Source organism: Chinchilla lanigera, unplaced genomic scaffold, assembly GCF_000276665.1.
Source record: "Chinchilla lanigera isolate Chin_1 unplaced genomic scaffold, ChiLan1.0 scaffold00003, whole genome shotgun sequence".
NCBI lineage: Eukaryota > Metazoa > Chordata > Mammalia > Rodentia > Chinchillidae > Chinchilla > Chinchilla lanigera.
The window spans coordinates 2799529-2821219 of record NW_004955404.1 but is presented as its reverse complement, the minus strand read 5'-3'; the positions used below and the strand labels follow the sequence as shown (position 1 = coordinate 2821219).

Genomic DNA, 21691 nt, shown 5'->3' with positions numbered 1-21691 from the left:
GGTAAGGTCAGTCTCAGGCGCTCTCCAGGAACTGCAGTGCGGACCAGGGTGCATGCTTTTCTGATGTGCAGAGACTTCGAGAGGGCATCAAGGGCAGGTGTTCTATATCCTGCATGCACGTCTAACAAAGCAGAGGTGTGCACCCCAGGCTTGCGGTGGAACCTCAGCCTTGTGCTTTGAAATCATGTCCCAGCGGACTCTAAAGCACAGCGGGGGCTGGCGGTCCCTGATGCTGCAGCTGTCACTTTGCTGGTGGGCACGGAGAGGCCCTTCGAGGCCAAGGAGCCTGAAGCCATGCTGGTGAGCCCGGGCACACACAGCGCGATCTGTGGGCATCCAGGAAGGAGCAGAGGGTGCTGGGCCATCACACAAAGCGAGTCAAAGCCCAGTCTCCACATTCACAATGTGGATGAGTCACCGGAGGCTTCTGCTCCTTCCGCCCAGCCCCGTGTTAGCAACGGCTTTGCATCCTGTGATCCCAGATGGGCTTAATAGACATAAAATTGCTCATCCTGGGAGACGCAACATCTCTGACATGAGGATGACGGAAGCGACACATGGGTCATCGTTAGCACATCAGACGGAATCAGCCCGATTTCCTGTTTGCATCTTTCAGACCAAACCACTGCATGGATATCACATTTCCGGGAGAGAATGGCTGGTCTTTTCAAACAGCGTCATAGGTCTATTTCTGGACTGGATGCTTCAATCACAAGGGGCAGGTTCTTCGTTCTTGCTATTAATTTTTCTGCGTCAATTTGATTTTCAAAGAAGTGCTTCCTAAGGATTCTTTTGACTGAAATAATTAACGTTCTGTGCAGCGGCCTTGACCTCTGCTCAGCAGTGGGGCTCGGCTGAGCTCTGGTCCCCTCCCTGGAAGTAGCTGGGCCCCGGTGCCAGCGATGCTGTCTCGTGCTGTGCATTGCCAACTGCCACACACAGGCACGGGTGGGAGAGGAAGGGGTGTTTCCACCCGAGATGTCTATTCTTCCATCTACACAAAAGAATACGTCCATGGACCGCACTTTTTCTTTCAGGAAATTTACCATGTAGGATAATAGTTGTGAGGAACATGGGATTGATCCAACCCTTCAGGAAGACAAAAGCCCAATGTGAGCACACTGTTTGTTGTTTCTGATCAATATTTGCACACCCAAGTCACAGGGATGTGGAGTCCTTGCCCCACCCCTTCCCGAATGTCAGAAGTCGCCTCTGTGCTGGGAAACCGGGTGCTCAGCGCTCGGGATGAGATCCAGTGGCAGCTGCCCTTGCAACCCGATACTGTGTCCATTGTCGGTGTGCTCAGTAATCATGAGTGGATCATAACACAAGCTGGAGGTTACCATAGCAACTCTAGACAAACGGAGGTGGAGAAAGAGGCTGTGGACCGGGAAATGTTGTCACTTCAACCCAGACATTCAGGGCTGGGAACACGACTCTAAGCTGCAGATTAGAACACACGGCCTTGAGCTTCTCCAAGGCAGGGAGCACCAGGTGTTGTGTTCACAGACAGATGCAGAGACTTCCTGGACGGAGCAGCTCATCACAAAGTCCTAGGGCCCACGTTGCCGTAGCGGGGAGACGTTAGCAGACAGGTGTCCATCCTCCGAGTTCCAATCCTCTTGAAAGCCAAGGCCAGAGGAGTGCAGGACCAGGAAACGGGGTGGAGAAGGACCAGCCCTTGCTGGTGGGACAGCCCCTTGGGAAGAGCTTGGTGGTTGCACAAGGTGGGCATCTCCTTCTTCCAGTACAGGGGACATCACTGCCCTAAGTGCTGGTCTCCCACTGGATTCTCATTCTTTAAGCTTCATTTACACCCACCCCTCCATTCCTGGCCCCTGACCCTTGACACTCAGTGTGTCATCAAATCCAACTATAGAGTTGCACTGAGCTACATCCACAGCCCTTTAAAAAAATTTTTTTTTAAATTATGAAACAGGGTCTTGTTAAATTGCTAAATTTCTCACATGGGGTACGAACTTTCAATCCTTCTGCCTCGGCCTCCCAGAGTGCTAGAACTCAGGTGGGGGGTCACCACACCTGGCCTATCTTTGTTTCACTTAGTTGCTAAGTCTCCTTCCTGCCTCGGTGCAGGTGGAGTAGGCAGAGCGGAGGGGGCTGTAGCACATGGTGCAGCCGTGTGGGGGTCCTGCTCTACCTCTTGCTTGCTCCATGGGCCGGGACAACTTCCTCACATCCAACTCAAGTCTGATTGCTCAGACTGTCACCTGTGGATGCTGGTCAGGGGTCAGGGTGGCTGGATTGTGACTTGACAATGTCACACAGATGGTCTCAGGGGCCATGTGCAGTGCTCAGTTGGGCCCGTAAGTGTTGGGAGTGGACTTTACACACAGCACCTGCATCCCAGGTCACAGCATCTCTGTCAGCACCAAATGTCCTAGTCCCTTTTCTTGTCACTGAAACACAATACTGGATACCACAACTTAAAAGCAGGAGGATTACTTTGGCTCACAGTCTGTAGAGATTTCAGTCCCTGGTGGGTCGGCTCCAAGGCAGGGCAGCATGGCACAGTGGCGTGGTGTAGGAGAGCTGTTTACAGCATGGAGGACAGGAAGCACAGAGAGAAGGGAGGAGCCAGGAGGGAGATGAGCCCTTCCAGGCCACACCCATGACCCATCTCCTCCAATCAGGCTCCACTTCCCAACATCAGTGGACCAATCCAGTAATGAGTATCACCCCCCTCCCCAAGTCACCTCCCCAAAGCTCCGCCTATGAGTGTGCATGACTTTGGGGGACATCCAGATATAAACCACAACACCAGGGGAGCATTCCATACCAAAACCATTTTGATACCTTTATTTTCCTCCCTTTTAAAAGGGAGTGATAAACCAAGTAATGTTCAAACACATCCTGATACACACACTCATCAGAAGACTGAAGAAGTCAGAAAGGGGGTGAAAAAAAAGAGCTACTATTTGTTTCTGCTGAAATCCCTGCTGGCCTCCTTCCTCCCGTCTGCCTAACCCTTCCCCTGGACCTGGAGTCCCACAGGCATGCACAGTGCTGAGGACCCTGGCTGGACAGGAGGAGGTAAAGCAGGTCCTCCCCAGGGTAGGCTACACATTCTGTTTGTATGAGAGGGCACTCCTCGCCCGCCTCAGGTTGTCTGCTTGTGACACGCATTCCTGGCAGGGATGATTACAGCAGAGATGAATGCAGAGCCGGGGATGGCTTCACAGGCAGGAAGAGCAGGTGGTTGCCTAGGGCAGCGAAATGTTTTAGTGACTCCATGAGGAGGGTCTGTAAGCTGTGAGGGTGGCTTGTGGCTTCTTTCCCCATCTTGCCTAGGGCAGCAAAATCCCAGCAGCACCCTAGGGTGGCATCAGAGGGAACATTTGCATACATTTGCATCTCTAATGGGACGGTGCTGGAGGGGAGAGGAGAGTGAGGTTTCGCTGCTTCCCATGCTGCTGGCAGCTCTGTCGTGTTCCCTGTCTCCGCCTCACCACGGTTCTGTGGCAGCCAGGCTTTGATACAGATGACGCAAAGGTCACAGAGGGCTGCGTCAACCTGAGCAGACCAGAGGGACACCTGAAACTCTGCCACCCCTTTTCCCCGCCCTCCCTGGAGGGTGTGCGCAATGTACGCGATCCGGGGGACCCAGTGACGCAGGGCCAGGTCCGCACTGGCTGCCAGCTGCCGTGCCATCTGCTCAGGTTGTCACGGCGCATTCTGAGCAGTGCAGGCCGCGTGCTTACAGAGCGTTCCTTCTCACTGTGATGGAAATTACTCACTTGTTTTCATTAAAATACGAGTTCCCGACAAGAAAGTACACTGGAGGACAAGGTAATGTGCCGTGTCAGAGGCAGGATGGCCCGGCAGAGAGACAGGTAAAGGACAGGTAAAGGACAGGCTCTGTGCCATCTGTATAGTGCTGTGTAAAATCACCATTCTGGGAGGCTGAGGCAGGAGAATGACAAATGTGAGTGCAACCTGGGCAACTTAGCAAGAACCTCTTTCAAAATGAAAAATAAGGTTGGAGATGTGGTTCAGTGCAAAGGCCCTGGGTTCAGTCTGCAGTACTGAAAACCAAGATAGTTACCACTCGAAACTTTCAGCCACCACCGTCACCAGGAGCCAGAAAGGGGAAGTCGACAGCTGTCCACAGGATGGATGGAGGTGTGGTCTTTGGTGAGAACAAACACATCTTAGGGAATGCAAGGCGAGGGTGTCTAAAATCTTAAGTCTCTTGTGAAAAGCCTCTGTGGTCCACTAAAGGCCACAAGGAATCACGTGACATAGAGGCTACTGCAGGTTAGATCTAGAATGTCCCCCAAAGTCTCCTGTGTGTGGAAGTTGACTGGATCAGGAGGCGTTGTGCTCATCCATGGATTCACCCGTTGATGGTTCATGGCTGACTGTGCTGTGAGGAAGCGGGGCCCGTTGGTAGCGGCCACTGGACCTGCGCCCGAGTGTATTCTTGTCCCCAGCTTCTCCATTCTCTGTGCTTCTTCCCAGCTCTGCTCCCCAGGCCTTCCCACCATGCTGTTTCTGCCTTAGTGTCCACTGACGGTGGACTGAACCCACTGGACTCATGAGCCAAAATAATTCTTTCCTCCACTGAGTTTCATGGAGAAACGGCTGGGCTGATGTCGCTCATGGCCATCTCCTCTCTGTCTCAGAGGGATGCTCAGGGCCAGACTGGGGCCCCCTCCACTCCCAGGAGAACCTGCCCCAGGATGGTCTTTAGCTAGCAAGGCCAGACAGGGGCAAGTGCAGAGAAACAAGGAGCCAGCAAGACTGAGGAATAAACTCCTCTGCTCTGGCTCAGAGCAGCATCCAGGGATACTGGTGGAAGATGGTTTGGCAGCCTGCCAACCAGTTCCTGCCCTGGGTCAGCACAGATTTTTCTTCTGTCTTCTGCAAAGGGATTTTAATTCTGTTATGATTTGTGTGGGGGATTTTTTGTTGTTGTTGTTGTTTTTTAAAGTACCTCCAAATGAATAAAATGTGCTCTGCGGTAGCACCCGATGGATCTGTTCTTATGTCACTATGGCCATGCAATTCCCTCTCACTTCCGTCCATGAGAACCAAATATGCACAACCAAGGGAAGGGAGGAAAGGTCCCTGCATGCCCTAAGTGAATAAGCTTCATTCCTGCGACAGCATGGCTTATCTTTCCTAAGAAAATGCATTTTTGCCTAAAGGTTCAGAATCAATTGACCAACAGATAGCAGAGACAAACTTAGCCTGGAGGGATTCAGAAGATGGATCAGGCCAGTTCTGCAGACAGCCCTGGAGCCCAAGATACTGGCCTCAGGCAGAACCTGGGAACTTGTAAGTCCAGCGCCAAGTGCTCTGTGACCATAAGCACACATCCCCGTCCCCATGGAGACAGGTGCTCAGCAGGAAGGCTCTGAGGATGAGGGAACAGAACACCAAGCAAACACTCAACATTGGCGCACTGAAAACCAGCAAAGCCCACAATATAAAATAGCACTCTCTGCGCCATAGCTACATGAATATGTTCCCTTTATGCCCTGTGAAATACGGCCTTGGGTGTGCTCACTGTTAAATTCTTGTAGGTCTAGTTTCAATATTGTGTGCTTGGATGTGCATAAAAATTTGAGATTAATGACACAGGCAGAGTTAACTGTCACTTTTGGGGTGGCTTCTTCCTAGACTGTCCCTGCATACCTGACATCTTTTAGTGATGTCTGTACAGCAGACAGTAAAGCTGCAGCAATTACTAGATAATGAGGAAAACTGGGTTTTTAGTTCTGAGAGGGACAATCTGTGCGTCTGTTGGGAGTGTGAAGGCCAGTGTAATCAGTCCTCAAGGGAAAAGGCACCTTGTGCTGCGTGCAGGCTTAAGGCACCTGTTAAACCTAAGCCCATGCGAAGGTAGCCCTGATGGTGGGCCCACGTGGGGCTGGATGCCCAGCCTGAGGCACTGGCGAGAGCCCCTTCCCGGACACGGGCTCCTCCTCCTCTCCTCTCTCCTCTTTCCCAGTTCATTCGCAGTGATTCTACCCTCAGAACTCAGTACTCAAAAGGCCACACTCTTGACCATGGCATTTTTTTGATTGTTGTGCCATTGGAAAGAAGGACAAAGGAAATAAACTGAAAGTTTATCTGTTGTGTATTCTATTCCCATAAACCTTGGTCATTCACAAGAAAAAGAAACACTGGCACAATATTATGCCCAAATGTCAGCACCCTTTTCTACCATAAAGCCCTTTTTATCTGAGGACTTGCTTGGGCACCGTAGCTCCCTAACGTGGGCCACAGACTCCCACAGGTCAATTGTGAAGATGTCCGTGGCGTGTTTGTGCTTAACTCACGGGCTGGGCTTGCTGCGGAGTGGACCTCACAGTCAAAGGCTGCAAGCAGCCGTGAGCCACAGCTGGGCTGAGCGTGAGGGTTAAGGGGGCCTGGCTTCCAGCTGACCTAGTGCCAGCCACGTGTGTGCTGACCTTTGTCTCCCTGTGCTTCTTGTCCTGCAAAGTACAGTGGGGGAGTGAGGAGCTCCACATTCTTGCTTCCCAGTGAACCTCCTTTCTGGAAGACTTTCAGAAAACCATTGCTTTCCTTTCGCTTTTCTGGTTCTAGAGCTGGAACTCTGGGCCTCACGCATTACTAGGCAAGCGCTCTAACACTAAGCTACACCCTCCACCTAAAATAGCTTCTTAAGTGAAGAAATAATGCTTGGTGCATTTCTCACTGCTTTTTAGCAATCCTTTCTCAACTGGAAGATTTGAGGGTTTTGATCCAAATATTAATTTTAACTCTTTTTGTGTCCACAATCTCTACAGCAACAGAAAGAGCTTTTAACAAAAGACAATATCCACTCATGATTTAAAATGGTTTAAAGTACTCAAGAAAATAATAATTTAAAGGATATACATACCACACCCATAGATAAGCAGGTAGATACATAGGTAGACCTGGAGACAGTTACAGTTCGAAAGCTACCAAATTATTAACTGGGAAGATACTGGAAATATTGAAGTCATTTTCACTGGGGTCAGGAGAAGGACAACAATGCCCATCACCCCCTGCCTGCACCACGCCACACAATGAAACCATGCATGAAAAATTGACCACAGGCATAAAATAGGCAAAAGGGAGCAACCATTTCTCTACTTATGGGTGAGGTGATAGCTCACATGTAAACTCCCTGAGCATGTGTGATAAAATTAATTCAATAAAAGAATTCAATCAGTTATGGTGATGTATGCCTTAAGTCCTAGCATTCAGGAAGGCTGAGACAGGAGGATTACAAGTAGAAACCCAGCCTAGGCAACTAACATATCAACTTAGAAAGACCTGGTATCAAAAGGGCTAGGGATGTATCTCAGTGTAAAGGCCCTGGGTTCAATTCCTAATGTGTAAAAGAAGGGAATTTGTTGAAGTAGTAAGGTACAAAATTAACATGCAAACATCAATAAGCTTCATATACTAGAACAGTCAGCAGCTAGAGAAAATTCCACTTACAGTAGTAGTTAAATATATTACTAAAAAAGAACAAGAAATGTGCATAATTTACATGAGAAAGATTTGAAAATACATATGAAAATTGCACTTGTTCAAATATGTGGAAAGTCAGTCCTGTTTTTTAGATAGGGAGATTCAATGTTATAAAGATATATGTTCTCAGTAGGTTGATGTACAAAATCATTACAATCCCAGTAAAAATACAAAGGGCCATTTCATGGTGTTGGACAATTTGTTGATGAAATTTACATGGAAAAATTAATGTGCAAATATATATGGGAAAATGCCAAAAAAGTAAAAACTAATACGGGAGGTCTTGCCCTGTCAGATTGTAAAACACACAACACACTTTCCAGGACTAAAACAGTATGGTATTTGACACATAAAAAGACAGAGAGTGGGGAAAAAAACTGTATAAAGTTCAAAATAAGACCAAAATACACATGGAAATTTAATATATTACAAATAGTGGCATTTTAAATCACTAATGATGAGCTTTTTAATAGATTATCTTGGACACATTCATAGCTATTTGAAAAACTTCTGAAAGCATATTTATGTCTCCTATTATATCTAAGAATATCCTCTAAGTTTATTAGGGAAATAAATGTATTGAAAGAAATCATAAAAGTGCTGTCTTAGAATAAATGGGCAAATCCTGTTTAAATTTACTCTAAAGAAAGGCTTCAAGTTATGATTAAAAAATCAGAAGCTCTAAGAAAAGCTTGATAAATGTGGCTATATTTAAAAAAAAATCATAAAACACCTCAAATGTTTTGTTTTATCTCATCATATTGGAAAAGCCAAAGGCAACCAAAACTGGGAGAAAAATAGTCCCAACAAATGCTTCAAAGAGCTGATATTCCTAATATCTAAAAATTTCTTAAAATGGAGAGTCAAAATATGATAGAAGAAGGTGAAAGGCATAATCTGTCTCTCTCCCTCTCTCCCTCTCTCTCCCCTTACTATAGTTTTGTGAGTACTTATATTTTCAATGAGTCAGCTTTTGTTTCAGCACCTTCCCTTATTGCTATCTCATTTTATATTTCATTAATTTCCCCTTTTCTCTTAGTCATTAATTCTGCTACTTTGATTTCGGTATCCTTTGTCCTCTTGTGATGCTAGTTCACATCAGGACTCTGGACCCTCCTTCCGGCACAGGTAATCTCTTAAAGTAGGAACTGCTTTTCAAAACACTTTTTTCACTGTGTCCAAGGACTTTTCGTATGTTAGGATGTTCATCCTTCTTGTCCTCTTCATTTCAGTGAAGTGTATTTTAGAAGTGTTAGATCGAGTCTCGGCCTTATGGCTAAGATCAAGCATAGAACCGTGTTAGAAATACAGGACAACAGCTCGTGGGCCGAGGCCGCTGTCTACCCATGGGCTTTCCCCTGGTGTGCAGCGCACCTGTCAGAGTCACCCAGCTCCACCTCTGTCATTACCTCAGCCTTGCTGTGCTGGGGTCTTCTGCCCCAGGAGCCCTCCCAGGTCCCCCATCCCAGCAGTCTAACTCCCTAGGACCCCCTAACCAGCTGGTTCTCAGACAGCCCTGTTGCAGTGCTCAGAAGCTCAGGGCCACTGCCCAGGGATGGCAGAGAGCCTTCTCTGGGAAGCTGCTCTGAGCTGTTCTCAGGATGAGACTGGGATTCTGGGGGCTCAGGAAGAGCATCACAACGTGTGATTTCCATCCCCTGGTACCCCGGGGATGGACCATCAGTGAGGCTCCAGGACACTGGCCCTGCCTGACTGGGCAGGTGGCCCTGGACGCTGACTGCTGGTGCTGGGCTTCTCCGGGCAAGGTTCCTCTTTCCCCTACTCCTGGGACCAGGGGAAGGAGGTGCCATGTCCAGTCCACACCTGAGGCTGGCTGGAAGGCCGAGCACCTGCTCAAGTGTTAGGGATTTTTCTGCCCCAGAAATGTCTCTGTTCTCTGCTTATTTGTTCACTTACTTATTTCAGTGTGAATGAATAAAAAGGTATTTTATATTTATGTTACTCTTTGGTCAATAATTCCACTTCTAGAAATTTGTTCTACTAATGTATTTACATATTGTCAAGGGATGTGAAAAATACATACAGTGTTTTTAACAAGACTATACACACTTTAAATTTTGATGAATGCCCAAAACGCCCTCCTTACAACTGACTCACAGGTGCCTTCCCACCCCCAGGAAAGTACAAGAACAGCTGGCCAATGACCCTTGACAACTCAATGCATTATAAAATGTGTTGAACTCTGACAAAAGCAGAATCTCATTATGGATTTACTGTGTTTGCTACTTGTTAATTAGATCTAACAATAAAATGAATTTAGCTTTTAATCTGAAAGTATTCTGTATACCTACTTATTTGATCTCCCAGATCTGTCATGGATTGAAATGCTCTAAAATTGTTTTCTAATTACAATTCTGATTGTTTCTGTTTACAATAATTTTTGCCTCACATTGATATTATTTTGTGCATAAAATTTCTTATCTTTAATTGTCACCATGGACAACTAACATGTAACAGCTAACATATTAAAATGGTTGTCTTTATCTTTTTTTGTTTTTTTAAATCTAGATTTCAACTTCTGTGATATTAAGATTTTTCTTTTCACATTATGAATGGTTTCATGGTCTTTTTCCATTCTCTCTCCCTCCTTAATTTAAATATTCCTAAATCACATTACCTTTTAGTTTACCTATTTTACATACCTATATTCTATTTTGTATATTTTCTTTTTTTTGAGTTTTCCCCTAGACTTATTGATAAATCACTGACAAGTGAGTATTGCATATATATATATATATATATATATATATATAATTATAATATGATATTTTTGTATACATGTGTATTATGAAATAATTCTCCCAATCAAGTTGGTTAATGCCCTCTCTTTCAATAATTAAGGTTAGGTCATATGTGTTTAGCAATTTACATAGAGCACTTTACTTATGCTATAGTGTCTTGAGCAATGACTTTTTACTATTATACACTTTATTGTATAATAATTCTCTATATGTGCTGCTTTGTATGCATGTTTTTTTCTGTTAATTTGAATTTACCTGCTCTATCTATAGCTAACTTTTAACTATATACTTTGTGACACAGATATATAAATATGCAGTTTTGGGGCAATAGTTCTATTGAGAGAGAGTTCATACACGCAAACTATATTAGTCACTTTCAAATCATCAGGACAAAATATCCAGCACCACAACTTGAAGGGAGAGAGGTTTGATCTGGCTTACGTTCCAAGGGCTTCAGTCCATGGTCAGCCAGCTGCGAGGCAGAGACAGCAATGTGGGAGGGTGAGCAGGGACAGCCGCTCAATCTATGGCAGCCAGGAAGCAGGGAGAGGAGCAAGGAGCCTGGGACAAGAACACAGCCTTCCAGGTCACACCCTCCTCCAACCTAGCTCCACCTCCTAGCAGCACACTGAGCTGTGAACTCATCCACGGAAGAATCCACTGATGGGCACAGCGCCCCAGGAGCAGATCATCTTCCAGAAGCCCAGCCCTGAACATGAGAGATTCTGGGAGACATTTTAGATGTAACTCACCACGCACACAACACAAGGGAAGGTGCATGCTTGTGGTGTTGTCATTATATATGAACCATCCAACCATCACCACAGCCAGGGTTAGAAAATGTCCATGGTCTCCCAAGAACCCTATCTTTTAGCTGTCACCCCCCCCCAGCCCTCCCACTCTCTCCTCGAGCTAAGCCGCCATGAACCTGCCTTCTGTTTGTGCAGATTCGCCTCCTCTGGATTCTTCCTGCAGTACGCAGTCCTTTGACCTCACTGCTGGCAGAGTGTGGCAGAACCCACGGGGCTGCTGAGTCTCCAGGCCTGGGCCTTGCTCTGTACAGTTCTCATTCTGCAGGAAGCCTGTTGCCAGGTAACAAGTCTGCCCCGTGCTCATGAACAGCTGCGCCAACACCAACCCTTTCCACAGCCACAAAACGGGGCCACCCGGCACTCCATCTCCAGCCCAGGCAGCATGGGCATCTGGGGGCACTGCCGGTCACCTGATAAGCACCGGAGCCAGAACTGCCTGTCAAGCTGGTCCTGAATTCTTCTGCAGAAATGAGGTGGATAGCGCTGTGCACGTCCATTGGTGTTACGGCCCCAAAATTTGGCGGAATCTCTTAGGCAGCAACAAATAACTAATATAAGAATCTCCCACTATTACCTGAGACTGTGGAAAGTCTGGGGGAAACTTAGTTCTTTCTTATGTACCTTTAGGGGAGTGTTTAAATCACTTGTTGTGGTGGGTAGAATAATGCCCACCCAGTGCATGCCCCTCATTCTGTTCCCTGAAAGCATGAGAAAGCAAGCTCACAGTGGCAGAGGGTACTGGGCAGGTGTATGCTGTGGGCCTTGGTGTTGATGATGATTGTGAATCATCCTTGTGCGTATTGGTCAGTTTTCCTCTTCGGGGACACAAAACCAACAGGAGCAATTTAAAGGAGGAGAGGGTTAATTTGGCTCACCATTTCAGGGGGTTCAGTGCCCTGGTGGTCGCAGCAGAAATATCACAGTGCAAGGTCACACACTCAGACTCGCCAGAAGTGTGCTCTACTAATCTGCCAGGCTTCTATACATCCAATCAGGTTGGCAAGCTGTGGTTGATGGTCACAGCATGGTTCCAGAGCCTTATAAAAAAGAGGTAGGGCTATGAGGGTCAGAAAGGCGGCATGACCTTGGAAACAGGTTAGAAGGGTTCCAGGACTGGAGAAGGAGGGAGACGCCGTGAGCTGGAAGCTCAGGAAAACTAGGAAGCTGCAGAAGGAACAAACTCTTCTCCGGTGCCTCCAGTAGGAGCAATGCTCTTGGACACCCAGGTCTGGCCTCCTGAGACTAAAGGGAACTCTGACCTAGGGAACTGCCCCTCACGTGGAAGGAATGAATGAATGAATGCTGTCCAAGTCATTCTGTGCTGTACAAGGAGGGGTAGAGTTCTCAGCATGACATAGAATCGTGCAAGTGGAGAAGTGGTTCTTCCAAGCACTTCTTCCCAGCTGAGAAAGATAAGCACTTGGCCAGACTCCATGCGGAACTCTCCCATACCCACTGTGCTGCCCGACCTGGTCACTGAAGATGGTCACATGTCTGTGCTGCTCCTCTCCTTATGTCTCAGAGGCAGACACATCCTGGACACCCCCGGAATGCACCCAAACATCCCAACCCCATCTTGTGAGCACCGGGTGAGTTCTGGCCCTCAAGGCTGTCATTTGAACCAGTGAGTTTTGTTGTCCTTTTCCAGAGCCAGGAACCACAGGTGTCCACCCTGTGTGGCTTCTACGCTGACCCGTGTCTTTTCTGAGACAGCACCCTCTTACTGGCTTTTTCTTTTTCCACTCTTCTTTCTGGTTTCACTCAAAGTGATGTCCGCTTGTTTTTGTTTTGCTTCTCAGGTTGGAGCCTGTATTCATCAGATTGCCCTTTCTTAGGACACAGTACATGACACCCGCAGTTTAAAGGAGGAAAAGTTCATGGCTTCAGGGGATTCAGTCCATGGTGGGCGGGCTCCAAAGCAAGAACATCATGGCTGAAGGGTGCGGTGGAGCAACCCTGCTTAGTTCATGCTGATGTAAAAGCAGAGTAGGGAAACAGCGCAGGAGAGGTTGGGGACCAGAAAGAACCCACAGTGCCACACCTCCGTGATTCCCCAGGTGCACCCAGTGTGTGCTTCACTGACCCTCTAGGGGCTCCCACCCCAATCAAGCTGACAGGCTTCACTATCATGGAGTTACTTCCTAAATGAGAGGAAGGAAATCCAATTTCAAATCACCAAATCTAATTCAACAGCAACACTGGTGGGCTATCTCCCTCATTTCAGAAGATTTCTAAGGACAGCATCTCTACATTGTCTTTATAGCTTCCTCTCCGTGTGTCTGGATGATGTGACCTTGATAATGATTCACTGTAGTAGAGATACTGCCCCTGCCTGGGGATCCCTGGCTAATTTGAGAGTCACATTTACCATGCCTCCAAGTGAGTGCAGGCTAAGTGCATTGGACGTAATCACATCAGGACCTTTCGGCTTGCTGGTAATCACTTCCTTGCAGGTTGATATCAGTGCATTAATCACCACTTTTTGAAAAATAGTTATTCACTACTTCACATTTCATCTGGTTTTACTCAGTCAGCTCATGTCTGTCTGTTGTGTCCTTATAAAGATGTTGAAACTGGCTGTTGCAGGGCTGGTGGAGCCTGTCACCCCACAGCCAGGTCCCACTCCAAGCCACCCTGTAGGCCAGGTGTCGGTGAGCAGACCAGCAGCGACTGCTGCATGCTGAGCCCTTGCTCCTGTGCAGAGGGGAATGTAAGTCCACAGCCTAACAACTCTGCAAATCCACAGGCTTCCTGGAAGTGCCGCTGAGACCTCCCACTCCAGGTTTCACAGACCCTACGGCTTTGCCCCTTCTCTTTCATGCGATGCTCTCTTTTCATCCTTTTAAAAAAATTGCATTTTTATTAACGCGTGTTTGCAGCATCCAGTGATCACATTCACTGTGGGAGTTGGTGCAGATGCATAACCCATCTTCACTCCTTTTCACCTTCTTTCCCCTCCTCCCATATCTTGTTCCCCTCCCTATTGCAAAAGCTCTCTCTCCCTAGTCCTATGATCTGTCTTTTTTTTTTTTTTTTTTTTTTTTGGTACCAGGAATTAAACTCGGGACCTTGCACTTGCCAGGCAGGGGCTTGTGCCGCTGAGCTATATGCCTGGCCCTATGATCTATCTTTTATTTTCCTCTCTATACTTTGAGTTTCTCATAGAAGATAATCCATGTGATATTTAAGCTTCTGTGTCTGTTTTTTTTTTCACTTAACATTATGGTCTCAAGGTACCTCCATTTCTACAAATGACTAAGTTTACCCTTCTTTGTGGCAGAGTAGTACTCCATTGTATGTAAACACCACATGTTTTTATCCATTCATCTGTTGATGGACATATAGGCTATTTAGCTGTTATGAATTGAGCTGCTATAACCATGGGTATGCATAGATCACTATCGTATGCTACAATGATGTCTTTAACTCTTTCAGGAAGACATCTAGACAGGAAATAACTGGGTCACATCAGTCTTGTGATCACACCCTACATCCCACACACCCGGTGAAACTCACTCAGACCTAGCACCTCAGTCCCAGGCAAGGAGCTGTGCTCTGAGATGGCTCCCCAGTGACCCTCACTTCCACCCCAGTGCACACCGGCTCCTCCTGCATGGCGACAAACACTGGTCTTGTTAATGGAGAAAATAGGGTTAAAAACCAAGCAGAGGAGCAGCTTGAGCTGCAGCCTTGCCTTCTGCGTCCTGTTCCCATGGCACCAGAGCTGCGGGCACACGCAGTTCTCATGGTCCTTCTCCAAGCGCTGCCTGCCTCGCAGCCGCACGTCTCGTCTCCTCTCACAGCCGGGTTCATCCACTTGCCCTGGGGCAATCAGCACTGCCCTGTGCGACTCTCTAGGGCCCGAGATGATGCTCTGAACACAGGAAGCACAGGGCCCAGCACCCGGCAAGAGTGGAGGAAACGCTAAGCCCAGCACCACTGGTGTGGTCGTGGCCTAGGAATACGTGGGGCTGCTCCCACCTGACTCCCCTCCTGACGCTGAGTACATCCCTGGGGCAGCCCACAGAGCTCGTGTTTCTCCTTCAAGCATCTGAGCTCTCAGAGAGAGCCTTTTGAGATATAAGTCATACTGCTGGCCTCCCCAGCTCTCCTTCCCACTCGGGTCACCAGTGCTGTAATAGGAATTCTACAAATTATTATCTGATACACAGTGATCTCCCCTCTTAAAGTCTCAGGCAATTGACCAAGTCCACTTCAGCAGCCTTTCCTACTTCTCCTGACCTTTCTAAATCTGCTGTTCCCCGGAGTTCCCTTCTGGAAGGACATGGGACAGAATTCACCAAGACATCCATAATCTTGTCTCGCCTTCCCTTCCTGGACAGACCTAATAGATCTGTCATCCTCAGTAAGGGGCAGGGATCAAACGTTTTTTAATGAAAACATCTGAAGCCAGGATATATGTGTATACACACACACACATATATATATATTAGTAGTTACAAGTACATAATAAATATGCACTGGTAAATAAAGTTCTCATTCTCACACCCTCTGTAAGATGGAAAGATCTCCGCAGAAACAATGACTTATAAATATAACTTGGTCTTAACTGCCTCGATGCTAAGGATAAGAGTGTTGCTTTTCTGGAGACACTAACAAGCAAAAGTACCCATCCAAGTACTGGCAAGTTGGATAGTTCTTTCATTTCTGACAGTAAGACTGTGCTTCCCTCACTCAGAGGACAGTTCAGTGTTTACAGAGGAATAGTAACGGCAGGTTTTTAAAAAATATACTGTGTGACTAAAAGTCAATATTTTGCTGTGTATTCACATTTACTAAATGGCCAGAAAGGAAGGTGAAGCAGAATGCGCCACTAAGAGCTCTGCGTTGCCTGCCTTCTAGAACATGCCACAGGGTGCCAAGTTCCGTCCTCTGTGTCCGCACTGCAGGGACCTGGGCAGGGTAGATGCTCTCTATTTCTTAGTACAACCATGTGCCTTGTATCAGACCTGATCTCACATTCATGAATAGTTCCAAGAAATTCTGATCTTTCCTGGTATCACAGAATAAAAGCATATGAGAGCTGGCATTGAAATCTAATGTATTCTGAGAAATACTTGATGTGGAAAAGCAGTGAGAAAGGACATGGTAGGCTCAGCTGTAGAACCTGGAGAGTAGGTACTAACCTTGGACTACAGGACCCTGAACATCGCTACCCAATTATAGAATCAAGCACCGAAATCTGGAGATGAGATGTCTGTGTGTGTCTGAGGGCAGTGGCAGTCGGTAAGAGAAATGTAATTCAGTTTTTAAGGTTTATTTTTATCACCTGAGTCAATGTGTTTTTCAGCTTGTGCTCTTGTGAGCTACCACAACTCAACACTCATGAACTGACACATGCAAGATCTCCTCTACTGGAGTCCAATTCTAACAATTATTGATCTGTTGCCCTGGAAACAAATCTTATCTCTGGAGATCTCATCCAGTCCTGGCATTGCCATGGTAGTGGGGCATTTTCCAGCAGGTGTAAGGGCATGCACGTTATCAGCCTGGAAATGTGAGCTGCGGACACACAAAATGAGAAGGAATGACGGGAAATTTGCTCTCAAAGTCTACCTGAGTGTGCTATTCCCATCTTCAATCACCACAACAGTCTGTGCAAAAGAGTCTTCTTTCTTCAGGTGAGCTCAGAGATTCTGGGTGTTATTTCTGGAGGTGCATGGCACTGTATGGCCAGTATGATATATGTATTTATTTATTATCATATACAGATAGGTCACATATTTACCATATATCACATAGGCTACAGATATACCAGTATGACATAAAGGAAAAGACTGTACTTTAAGAGGTGTTTTAAAATCAATTGTTATAATTAATAATATCATCAGTCAGGCATAGTCCCAGCACTCAGGAAGCTGAGGCAGGAGGGTCATCATGAGTTCAAGGCCAGCCTACATTTATGTAGTGAGTTCAAGGCCAACCTGAATTACATGGTGAAACTTTGTCTCAAAATAGAATAATAATAACAATAATATCATCATAGATAAATATTTTAAAATTTTAACTTTATCTATGTATTCTTTTAAGCTCTTTGCATATTTTATTTCTTTTTGTCTTACCAAAAAACAAGGTATGTTTGTCAAAACACACAGATGGAGTAGCACCACAACCGAGGCCCCTGGGGATGAAGAACGGTCAGTGTAGTTTTTGTACTTTGCCTAGAGCATGTCACTCTAGGACAGGAAGTGATAGCAGAAGACACTGCGGACAAAGGGTGCGTGAGAATTCTGCTCATCCTGGTCAATATTTGTACAACACCGGAACTGCTTTTAAAAAGTCTGTTAAAAAAAAAAAACCTGTCAGTTAGATCTGCATATCACCATCCCCATTTCACAGATGAGAATAAAGAGTCACAGGTGTGGCCAGCCTCTCTCTCTGCGTTCTCACACCAAAGAAGTCCCAGAGATGAGACAAGCATCAAACTGCACAGCCCGCTACAAAGCCGGCATCTGTCTGCTTAAAATAAGAAGCAACATTTGTCCCAATGTCTAAAAACCTGTAGGACTGCACTCATTCTGAGTTCAAGGGGAGTGCAGTGGAGAAGCTGGGGGTAAAGCACTGCTTAAGGGTTACAGAATATTTGCCTTGAACTTCTGAGGTTCACAGATAAATACAAGCAAAAGCCACCTTTTAAAGAAATAGCATGAGGAGATCTCCAGTTTTCACAACTCTTTATTTTCCGTGATGTCCGAACAGGCAGCATCTTGCTATATGGAGCACGATTGGAAACAGCGGCGGATGTTTGAATTAAATGTATTACCACAGTAAAAGCACACTGTCACACTGCAGCAGAATTTACCATATTTTTGATCCACTTTGTAAAGAGGAAAGAGGACTCCAGAGCTGCTTCAGAAAGTGGCAAAGACAATGGGATGAGTGCGTTCAAACCAAGGGGGAAGGTCTTTAGGGGGACTCATAGCAACGTGGCTTTTACTGTGATCATTTTAAACTTAAACATTCACCAAGTGCTTTGATCATGTGTTTAGCTTTTGTGTCTCGGAACCGGTCTTGGCTATGACTGCGTGGATCGCTGTGTGGACTTTACCCGGAAGTTGCCACCTCGGTGAGTCTCCTGCTGTTGTGTGTCATTGGTCTTAGGATGACAAGCCAGTCGCCCTGTTTACCTTCATCGGATTTTCCAGCTATATTTTCCCATATTCACCTTTATTAGGATGACCTTTCCCTCTCAGGGGTGTCGTGCCCTGCCTGTAATTCATCACATTTCCCCAAAAAAGGCTGCTTCAGTGACTGGCAGGGGAGGACGGCTCCTCTCTCCAGAGCTCCCTGGCAATGAGCACGTGCCTCTGCCGTGCTCCGGCTGGCCATGAGAAGAAACATCTGCATGTCCGTCATCGCCAGGTTGATGACCGCATTTCTTTATGCACAACCTGCTTTTGACCTCACAGTGCTAGGGCGACACATAGCATGTGCACGGTAGTCCCAGTGTCTGGACTGACAGAAAAGCTTCCTTGGCTGTGTAGTGCCTGGCAGTCACCAGCAACCCTGGCCATAGTGAAACTGCCAGGCTTGGAAGAGGCCCCCGGTCAGCTCACCTGGGTGATGCTGAAAACCTACAATGAATTTAAAGGAATTGTAGATTTATAAAACAGTATTTTTAATAATATCATCCTATTACACAGAAATAATGCATAACTATGTCTCAGAGATTTGCCTAATTAAAAGCACTATAAATAAACTCCATTGTTCTGCTTTAAGTCTCCCCATTTCCATATGCAATAGGAATAGAGGGAAATAGTTTATCTTTCTGCATGGCGAACGTAGACTCTTTTTCATAACCTTTGGTTAGATGTAGACTTTTCAAAATGGAGAATCACTTTTATTGGTGCAGTGTATCCCTGGAGCATTTAGTTTTCATGTCCTTTTAGAAAATGCATATTTCAGTAATGACATCATTCAAACTTCACTAATGCAGGGATATTTAAAAGCAGCAAGATATCTAACATGCCTTATAGAAGTACAACTGTAAACATCATTTTACTCAAAGAAGTAAATTTGCAGGGATTTTGCTGTGGCTGCTTTGCATTTCATCAGCACCTTCCGGCTTCCCAGGACAGCACTGGACAGGTGGGGGCCACAGCTACCACTACCTGTCAGGTTCTGGAAATGAGACCAGGGCAGCAACGCCAGGGTAAAACGCAAACAGAGGAGGTACAGCAGATCATTAATAATACCCATGTGGATATATGCTGACCTAACAACATTTCAAATTTACTGGCTTAAATCAGGGATGGTATTGGAATTAATTTCATATATTTTCTTTGATTTTTTTAAAAAATGTGGCTACTAGAAAATTTGAAATCACATAGGCAACTCATATTCTGCTTCTCTTGCAGGGTGCTGATCGAAGCTGTATTTCTGGGAAGATTTTATCAATTCTGAAAAGCGCTAAGATTACGTTGTTCACAGAAGAACTCAATTTTTCCCATTTTCCCCCATCTAATAACAAGAAATGACAAAAGTAATTTGCACTAATCCAGACGAGAAAAACAGGAAGAAGAACACAGTGATGAAGATTTAATTTCTGTAAATTACTCTTAATATATGATTTTAGAAACATCCCACACAGACACCCTGGCTTTGAGCTTTGGGTGGAAAAATTGATTTGGGAGCAAGCTTGATCCCCTATCCACCAACATGACAAGTACAATAATAAATAGATTATCCATATCAGCTGATAAGAATGCAACCCCACGGCTAGACTGCAGCAGATGTTTCCTTGTATGACACGTTGATAGAAAAATGGGCAGGGGACATTTAAAATTCATTGCAGGGAGACTCTATATTATAATGAATCTCATTAATAGTAATTAGGATTTTTTCCTCCCAGGCTACCACAGTTGATGCCCTCCCTTTTATAGGTCAAAAGAGCTTAAATACGCAACAGCCTCTAGCAACTGACAACATCGTTTTGCTTCTGAAGAATATGTCACACGCTTTAAGTCGCTTGTAAGCAGGAAATGTTTGTTACCTTCTTGCATGAGTACCCAAAGGGGCCTGACGTAGTCACATTGCAGGCTTTTAAGACGTGATGGCTCAGAAGGGAAAAGCGTCCAGGGCCCCACAAGGCCATCACAGTGACAGGAGGGTGACAGGCCAGAGCAACCCCTTTTCTCTCCTGTGTAAAGAATTCCTTCGAATCCACAATGGAAAACCGGAGCCCCCGCCCTGGGGACAGCATTGAGGAAAAGCAGTGGGGTGTCCGGGAATGGCAGTGGACAAGAGGGAGCACTTTCCTGCTTCAGACGCAGCCTGTGGTGCTGTGATCGGATGGATGACCTTTCGCCTTAATTTCCATGTGTGCATACTTGCTCCCAGACAAGGAAAGCTGGGTCTTTTGGCGGGAACCGCAAAGGGGGACCCCACCTTATGCGATGACAGCTATGGGACTCGCTCTGGCGCTGCTGACGGGCATGGGGGAGGCCCCACTCAGGAAGAGTTGTGCAGTGTAGCCAGCCTTTGTGATACTCTGACACGGCAGCTCTCCAATGTTAATGCCAACCTAATTATATATTTGGCTTCCGTTTTGGCAATAGGCTGTACTTAAGCAAAATTTAGTACCATCTTGTGTGTTCCTACAGCTGGGTAATTACAAGGCATTTCAGGTTTCAGGGCAGGAAATTAATGATACGAAGACCAGCAGCTATTTAAAGACAGTTACTCTGCACCCTTCCTGGGACCCACTACTAGAACGCATGTTGACTCCCCCAGGAACATAGCCCGAGGTGAGAGGGAAGCAGGTGCAGTTTTGATTCGACTTTAAAATAATAATACAGAGTGTGTGCTTTGGGTCAGTGTAATCGTCAGAGGTGTTCTCTATAAACACGTTCCTCCCTGGAATACTTCTATTTAAGTCTTTGTGAATAAATGGACTTCTTTTATGGGATTTGGGTGGGGAAGATTTTTGCCGAAAGACTAGGGAAAGGCAAATTCCAGGCTTCCAGAGTCCCTCGGCTGGAGGACGAGACAATGAAACACTGAGGAGGAAAGCCGGCTTGGAAGAGATCCAGTCGAGGAGCCGCTGTGGTGTTTATTCTGCCGGCAGGCACTTCCTGGCAGAGGCAATGCAAATCTGCGAAGACAGGGACACTGGGGCTTCCCCAGGTCCCCGACTCTGACATTAGAGTTGTGTGAAAACCCCCGATGAGCGCGCACAGCTCCTTCCACAAGGCAGGGAACTGGCCCTTCACCTGTAGCTATTACGTTATCGGATTAGCGGAAGGTCATTAGCTCATGCCTGGCTTAAAACAGAAACAGACCTTCCTTGACTCACATACTGCCACCGAATACCACAGCCTGGGTGGCAGACACGACAGGAGCTCACCCTCTCACAACTCCGGAGGCCCGGAGTCCACCCTCAGCGTGTCACGAGGCCATGCTGTCTCTCCCAGCTGCTGATTTGTGCCAGAAATTTTGTAGATTACATTTTCCAAGGCCCTACACATAAAAAGACACATTCAAAGGTACCAAGCATCAGGATGTGGACATGGCTTTCTAGGGGACAGGATTCCATTGATAATACCGTGACCGGTCATGGAACCAAGGCATACAAAGTATCTGTGTCTATCTTATATCTTCTCGTAT

The 21691-nt window shown here is 46.3% G+C and overlaps 1 long non-coding RNA gene across 1 annotated transcript; it reads left to right on the top strand.

The window, feature by feature from the left end:
- The first annotated feature begins 15984 nt into the window (after positions 1-15984).
- Positions 15985-19768, top strand: LOC102023102. The gene is made up of 3 exons (XR_259294.1): positions 15985-16707; positions 18076-18152; positions 19444-19768. It is a non-coding gene; the product is annotated as an uncharacterized LOC102023102 (long non-coding RNA).
- The last annotated feature ends 1923 nt before the right edge of the window (positions 19769-21691 follow it).